The sequence below is a fragment of the Poecilia latipinna genome, unplaced genomic scaffold (assembly GCF_001443285.1).
Source record: "Poecilia latipinna isolate Pla-1442-1.1 unplaced genomic scaffold, P_latipinna-1.0 Scaffold1779, whole genome shotgun sequence".
In the NCBI taxonomy this organism is placed as follows: domain Eukaryota; kingdom Metazoa; phylum Chordata; class Actinopteri; order Cyprinodontiformes; family Poeciliidae; genus Poecilia; species Poecilia latipinna.
In genome coordinates this window covers 109,134-116,794 of record NW_015114395.1, presented here as the reverse complement: position 1 = coordinate 116,794, position 7,661 = coordinate 109,134, and the positions used below count along the sequence as shown (strand labels likewise).

The 7,661-nt window shown below is 40.0% G+C and overlaps 1 protein-coding gene across 2 annotated transcripts in view; it reads left to right on the top strand.

Annotated features, from left to right (window-relative positions):
* The window catches only part of LOC106965187 (probable ribonuclease ZC3H12C), a 51,605-nt gene that overhangs the window by 11,693 nt on the left and 32,251 nt on the right, over positions 1–7,661 (top strand). The window contains exon 1 of one of the 2 annotated variants that reach the window (XM_015061116.1): positions 920–1,622. The exons of the other annotated variant lie outside the window; for it this stretch is intronic. The gene's annotated coding sequence lies outside the window, so the exon portion shown is untranslated. Of the gene's footprint in view, positions 1–919; positions 1,623–7,661 lie in introns of those variants that run through there. 2 annotated transcript variants of the gene reach the window in all.

The following is a 7,661-nucleotide window of genomic DNA, read 5'->3' as shown; positions in this document are numbered from 1 at the left end:
AAAAAGGTTTTGTTAGCATAGAATTATTTCATAAAAATTGTCTTCTTAATTAATTTCTAAAAATATTTTCAGTGTTATTTTTTTCCAGTGTTGACAGAAACTGATATGTCACCGAGAGCAAATATAGTCAGATATTGAAACTAGTCTAACTTGACAGATTAAAGGTGCAATGTGGAGAATATTCTGACATCTAGTGGTGAAGCTGAATACCGCAACCAAAGCAAAAATAAACGTTAGATAACATTGATGTACTGAGAACATAGACAATGAAAATATGATTTACACTTTAGCCCAATCTGACTTTACTTCTTTTCTTAAAATGTATAGCGTATTGTCTTTTTCTTTATCAAGCTGTACACATTTTATGCATAAATAACTAAACAACTCTTTCCGTTTTATGCCTCAAGTAGTTTCAGTGCTTTTACCATTTCCTTCCAATGAACACAAACTCACATCCTAGCATCCAGTTTGGAATCAAACACCTTTAGTCTAATTTGTGTCATTATCTTAGTCGACCCCGTCCCACAGACAAAGGGGTTGGAGGCAGCAGCCGTCCCCACTGGGCCAGGTGTTCCACAGAGCTCTGAACTGGGTCCTCCGTATTTTGTTTTGTTTTTTAACTCATGCTTTCTGCTGTGTACATGCGTCTTTGATGCCTCTAAATATGGTGAGTCTCTGTGCAGCTGCCCGCTGAGGGCTCTCCATTGCACCCTCCTCCCCACCATTGTCAAACTCACACCCTCTCGTCCATTCATGGCTTGAGCCGGCGGACAGGCTGCTAATGTGTGTGTGTGTGTTTTAGCATTTTTCACCATGTAAGACCCATTTTTCCAACAAATACTACACTGTATGTGTTGGAAATACAAGAAGAAGTGCTGTTTTTCGGGTTAAGGGTTAGGTTTAGGACTAAGGTTTCAATTGAGTTTTAGGGTTAGGCCTGTATTGGTAATGGTTATATTTAATGTAATGGGCCGTAGAAATGAATGGTAGTTAATGCAAAGTCCATGTAATGATAGAAAGACATGGTGTGTGTGTGTGCGTGTGTGTGCGTGTGTGTGTGTGTGTGTGTGTGTGTGTGTGTTTGTGAGGTTAAAATAGGGGAGGGCAGCAAAGGGGTGGAGCTATTTTACCATATCTTAGTGGTCTCTTTTTATTGGTAGATGGATGGGGGATGTTTGGAGAGTGTTGAGAGGAAGCTTTGCTCAAGTCAGGGAGTGAGAGATGTTAGCTAGTTGTCAGATAAGCTGCCTTGGTTCGGGGAGACGGAGCAGCCTCAGTGCAGGGAGGGGATGGTAGACGAGTTACACTCCATCTGTTGTCAGTCACATTGATAAACCTGCAGCTTCGGGACATTTTGCACTGAGTTTCCTGATCAAAAAGGAGAATGTAAAAGGTTGACCTCGACTTCATCTTCTCAGGTGGATCCTGTTGCAATTTTCTCCTTGTTTTTAAACAAAAAAAAAAAAAAAGGGAAATTGTCAATAACTTTGCATACTGGGCTTATTTCACCACCAACAATTCTGGGAAATCCCCGTCTTTAGACTGTCGGCCTTGCTCCTGAACTGCCCAAAGGTTGCGTTTCGTGACAGAACTTTTCTCCAGTTTGGTTTTGGATCTGAGCGGTAAGTTTGTTTTTCCATTTTTCTTTTGCCTTGATTTACCTCAAGTTTTTGCATGATTTGTTGCAGGTTGCAGCATTTTTACCAATGCGCAAACTGAAACCTCCCTGTATTATAGGTACCTTCCACTGCGTGTCACAAATGTGTGTCTATATTTAGTGATATATGGCGTTTACTAGATGTGTGACCGGTTTTCTATAATTCAAGTCCTTGAAATTGTTGAGAGTTGCATTTAGCTGTGTACTTTATTTCTTTTTGATAGTTTTACTGCATTTGTACAGTTTTCACAGAGCTTGTTCCTGCTCTAAATCTGAAATTAGTTTTTCTCTGCTATCAGATTCTACTTTATTGATCCCAAAAGGTAATTTAATGTTGTAACTCAAAATTAATTCAAGATTCTTCAAAGAGTTAAATTTTGTCACCTTCCTAAAATAATGGACCAAGTCTTTTTTTGTTGTTGTTGCCAAAAGTGATTCCCAACCGCCTTTAAATCAGATGACTTAGAAGTTTTAGAATTTTTTTTTTTGTCAAAAGTGTTTGGGTATTTTTTAGCCTAAATCTGATTACTTAGAGGAATTTATTTATTTAATTTTTGCCTCAATCAGATGGCCTGCGAGGGGATCACTTTTGAGGATGTTATATTAGGAAGGTGACAATATAACCAATACATTTTGTAAAACTTATTTCAAACAAGGAGAACTTTGAAGTAGTGATGATCAGTGATTTTATTTATTTTATTTGACATCTGTGATTGTGGTTTGAGTTAGAAGAGCAGAGGCAAAATCAGTCAGCAAAACGCAGTGGAGAAAAATCAGGACTTACCCCTAATCCCCCCCCCACTCCCCGCCTCCACCTCAGAGGCAACAGAACAGACAGACAGTGGTGATATGTATCATGGAAGATGAATCTGCGCACCACCAGTTGCGGGAAAGAGGCAAAGGTGGGTAGAAAAGGAGAAGGAGGAGGATGATTTTAGGGAGGTCCCTTGTGGCTTCAGTAGGCATCTGTTCCCCCCCCCAAGCCCATATACCCCCTCTCTTTTGCCCCCATGGCCCCTCCATCCAGCCGGTCCCTGACGTGGCGAACCGGCTCACGGCCGGGTTTAGCCGGCAAATGGCAGCCGGGTGGCGCTGGGCCCTGAGGGAGCGGTCAGGGTCTGATCTCAGGGGAGCTCATCCACCCTGCAAACCCCCCCAGTGAGGCCTAACCCCAGACCATCGCAGACACGGAGCAGCATGCAGGGCATCGGCAGCGCAGGCAGGGAGGAGGCTGCAGCATCTGCTCACTGCGGAGAAACGTAGAGAATTTGGTCAGAAAAGCTGCATTTTCTGTATCGTCACTTTCCTAAAATAACGGCCTAAAAGGGATTTTGGTAAAATAAAATAAATCGCCACTTCTTTTGGTAAATAAAAAAAAAAGAATTAGACTATTATTTTAGGAAGGTGATGATATGTTTGTGCTGTAATATTTTATTTCAGACCTTAATTCATGTCCCAGCAAGTCAATAAAAACAACATACTAATAATAATTAGCTAGTTAGTGTCGCTCTACATTCCACTGCTTCAACCAATCAAGGCTAAAAACAACAATAAATCAATAAATACATTTTTTTAAATAAATTGAAATTCCTTAATAATAAAGAGATTACCAGGTATCATTATCATAATCATTTTCTTATGGTTATGACTGTGAGCAAGGATTTTTCTAATCAGATTCTTTGAAGGTTCCATAAGTTAATTATGTCTGACTAATAAAAACCCGTAAAAAGTTTGACTCAAATCCATTAATATAATGCAACGCAACACGGTTCTACTAGATTTTTTTATTGATCTGTCGGACATTGAGAGTTCAGGACAGAAAGGTTAACTTTCTAGGTCTGTTATGAAAACGAGAACCCTATTAAATATGGAAAGTTCCTAATTTGAGAGTCTGATTTTATTCTCTGATAGTATAAACAGGTTTATACTATCAGAGAATAAACAGGTTTATACTATCAGAGAATAAACAGGTTTATACTATCGAATTTCCTGTATCAAGACAAATAGTTGATTGTTTTCCAACAAAAGGCGCTTACTAAAAGCTCCTCCTTTAGAGCTTTAGCAAAATGTGAATCAAAACATTGTCTTTACACACACACACACACACACATATATATATATATATATAATTTAATGTAAATAGAAATATTAATTTCCAGAATTTTTAAATTGAGGAACCATAAGAATTGTTTGTTGTCTTGGTTACGTTAGTTTCACGTTCACAGTCACAGGATTTTTTTCAAGTTTTCATTTTTTGCTGATTCCTCAAAGATCCTATCTGCAGCTGATGCTGGTGTGTCTGCTGCATCACCAGCCGTGTTTTGCATGTATTTATGTGTGTGTGTGTGTGTGTGTGTGCGTGTGTTTTTTTGGGGGTTTTTTTGGGAGGGTGGTGGGGGGTGATCAGGTTTAAAGGCCGCCTCCCCCCACCGCCACCTCCGTCTGTGCATGCTGCTCCGGCCCGAGAGAACAATACTGCCGTCACAGGGGGACAGATTGGGTGGCAGCTGCATTGTTGAAGGACGGCAAGCCAGACACACTTCTTCCCCCCCTTCCCCACCCAACACACACAGGCCCACTCTCGCTCCTTCCCTTTGTACTCCTTTTGTTGTCGGTGGTCTAAATTATTCCGGCTCTCTTGTGGCATTCAGGGTGACAAACAGCGGCACAGCAGATTAGACGTCGGGGTCGGGACACGAGGAGGCCCCCGCTTTCCGGTGCCTTAGTCTGCAATTTTAGATATTACTCATGAGAGCTCAAATGGAACCACAGGCACACTTTCTGATCTTTTGAATTAGTTTGTAGGGGTTGGCAGGTAGAGAGAATGTGATACGTTTATATGACTTACAGCAAAATAACGACACAATTTAGATTTTTTTTTTTAAGTGAGTAACTTTACTGTTGTCGGGTTTGTTGCCGAGTCTTCAACCACGCAGCTTCCATGTTACTACAAGAAGGCTACTGAGTGTACACGGTTTAGATGCTCTGTGCCAGCACTCCACATTCCCTCTTTATAAAACGGTAGGGAGCAGATTGGAAAGATTTGCAAAAGTAAAAATAAAAGGTAAGTTTGATTGATAAATCCTTAGTTTTGGCTATTGTGTTGCAGAGTTGTTGGCTGTTTTATATTAAAGGAACATCACTTGAAGTCAGAGTTCCGACTTCCTGTTCATGGAGCTCCGAGTTTAATTCCGAATATGCAGTGAAAGTTGCAAATAGGAACTATTGACTCTCCTTAAAGTTTGCATGGATAGAATGCTGTCGCCTCCATCAATGTCGATTTGCGGGGTGTAACGGGGATGTTGTTCAGTCGAGAAAATGGCAGCAAACGCTCTCATTCAAAAATGTAAACATTTCATATTTGTAAATATGACCTTGTGTGTCACTTTCAGAGGTTTTGTATTGATGAACAACTTTGTAAAACTGATGGTGTGTCATTCAGGAACGTTTGCTTGTTGCTCAACAGAAAAACTGCTTTGTACAAACATGATTTTATGTTGACAAAGCCTTAGATTTGACTAAGTTTAGTTTGAAGGCGTGGTGGATTCGGTTTGCACTTTGATGCAAGAATTCCCACACTCTTCACCAAGAAGAATAATTTGTGGAGTCAGATTTGGAAACTTGGAGGTCTTCAAGCAGCCCCAAGTCAAACTCCAAGATGGTTGTTTGACATAATAGCATGGTGGTAAAAGGTTGCAGGTTTATAATCTGTTTTTTTTTTTTTTAACTTCTCAAGCTCTTTTCTCAAGAAACTAACTGCAAACATAATCTGTGAAGCTGAAATTAGTTTTAAAAATAAAATAATTCTTGCTTGGATAAAAGGTTTAATTTTGTTATGGTGCATTTATACTTGGTAGTGAAAATTTGTGAGTTCCTAATTGGAAATACAATATTAATATTATCCGAAGTCTAAATTCCCACTTGGAAAGGCAGAAGTCTTCGAGCCCCATATCCAATATGGCTGCCCGGCTCGCGTGTGTAAAAGTTGCAGATCGCTGCCTCAAGTGCTAACCTGCCCGCGCCTGATGGAGGATGCCTGGTGCTCAGCAGCAGCCAATCAGAGGAGAGCGACGTCAGGGAGGAGGGGAAGAAGCGGGGAGAGTCGGAAGCCTGACGGATGGCAGCAAAGGTGTGATTTTTGGCTCCCAGGTGGCGATTTTCAATCAAACAGCTGAGTAATCAGACTGAAAAAGGACCTAAAAACCCAACTCACCTGTACGCCAAGAGGAAATGAGAAACGGTTTTTATTCTATGCCGAAAAAACACAAAACAAAAACACTGTTTTTGTACTGGCTACGTATTTAGATTACCGCTAAGTTTCTGTTTTTAACATTCAAGTAAAAGCGAGGAGCCGGATCTGAAGGAGCAGGAGATTCGAACTGTTTCTCCAGCAGGAGGCCTCATGATGACTCCGTCTGCATAAAAACAAGAGAAAAGGCACTGTTTTTTTTTTTTTTGTTTTTTTTTTAAAGGCCTTCCTGTCGTCTGGCATCCTGCGTCCAGGCACTGTGGCGTTTTGATTCACCTTAGTTTCTTCTCTTATTTTGAAAAACTGAATGCATGTACAGACAGATTTGTCAGCACACCTGGTGAAGACGTGTAAAAAGCATCGAAATGAATCAGTCTTTTATTGCAGCAGCAACATCTCACTCTGCACTGCAAAAACACAAAACTTACCAAGTATTTTTGTTTAGGTTTTAGTGCAAATATCTTAGTTTGATCTTATTTCAAGTGTACTAACTTACAAGTAACTTTTCAGCAAGATAGAAGAGCTTGTTTTAAGTCAGTAATTCCTTAATATTAGTTAAAAATGTACTAGTTGCATTGGCAGATTGTTTTACTTATAATGTGGGAAAAATGTCGTTACAGGTGAAAAATCTGCCAATGAAACTGAAGAGTTTCATATATTTTCAGGAATTATTTACTGAAACAAGCTCTTATATCTTGCTAAAAAGTTACATCTAAATTAGTTTTGTCTTTATCAAAGTCTATTAAGATATTTGCAGTAGAAACTAAACAAATAATTTGCTTATTATTATAAGCTGCATTTTTGCCAAATTTTGGCATTCTTTAATGTTGTACCTTGAAACAACATTAAAGAAGCTAAATTTTAAAGTTAGAATTTTATTCAGTGGTTAACACAATGAGTTAGTAATCCTCTAAAATGAATAGAACTGATACAATGAATTAATATTTAGGCTGATCAGGGCCTAAAAACAGTTTCCAACCCACAGCTATTGTTGCCCTGAATACTGCTAATCCATCCATCCATTTTCTAACAGGAGGGTTGCTGGTGTCCATCTCCAGTTTTGGGTGAGAGGCGGGGTCACCCTGGACAGGTTGCCAGTCTGTCACAGGGCAACACAGAGACAGACAGGAAAAACAACCATACACACACACATCTAGAGAGAATTTAGAGAGACCATTTAACTTTTTTGGACTGTGGGAGGAAGCCGGGGTACCCGGAGGGAACCCACGCATGCACAGGGGGAACATGCAGGCTCTATGCAGAGGGGCCCCGGGCTGGGAATTGAACCCAGGAGCTTCTTGCTCCAAGGTAACAGTGCTACCAACTGCACCACTGTGCAGCCCCACTGCTTATCCATCTTTATTTATTTACTTTTTTTTTCTTAACCCAGTTCTGTCTACTTCTACTGTGTAATATTGCTGTCTCTGACTGTAAGGCGTGCAGTGTGCTCTCTGACACAGAGCTTCCTTTCAGCAGGAGAGTCTCTGTCTCTGTTAATAGCAGGCCATGGCCGTGCAGAGACCACTAAAGGGGCAGGTGCTCAAAAAAAAAGGGCACATCTCACCGCATTCTAGGACAGAATATTAACAAAGCCTCTCAGCTTTCAGAGTTTAGTAAACAATGATAAATTACAAAATTGTGAGACATACAATTAAAGCTAAGGTAAATCTCTATACAGAGCATATAACTATGCATATGTAAGATATTTTATTAGTAATTTCTTTCTGCAGGTCTATTTTGTTATAAGAAAGTATT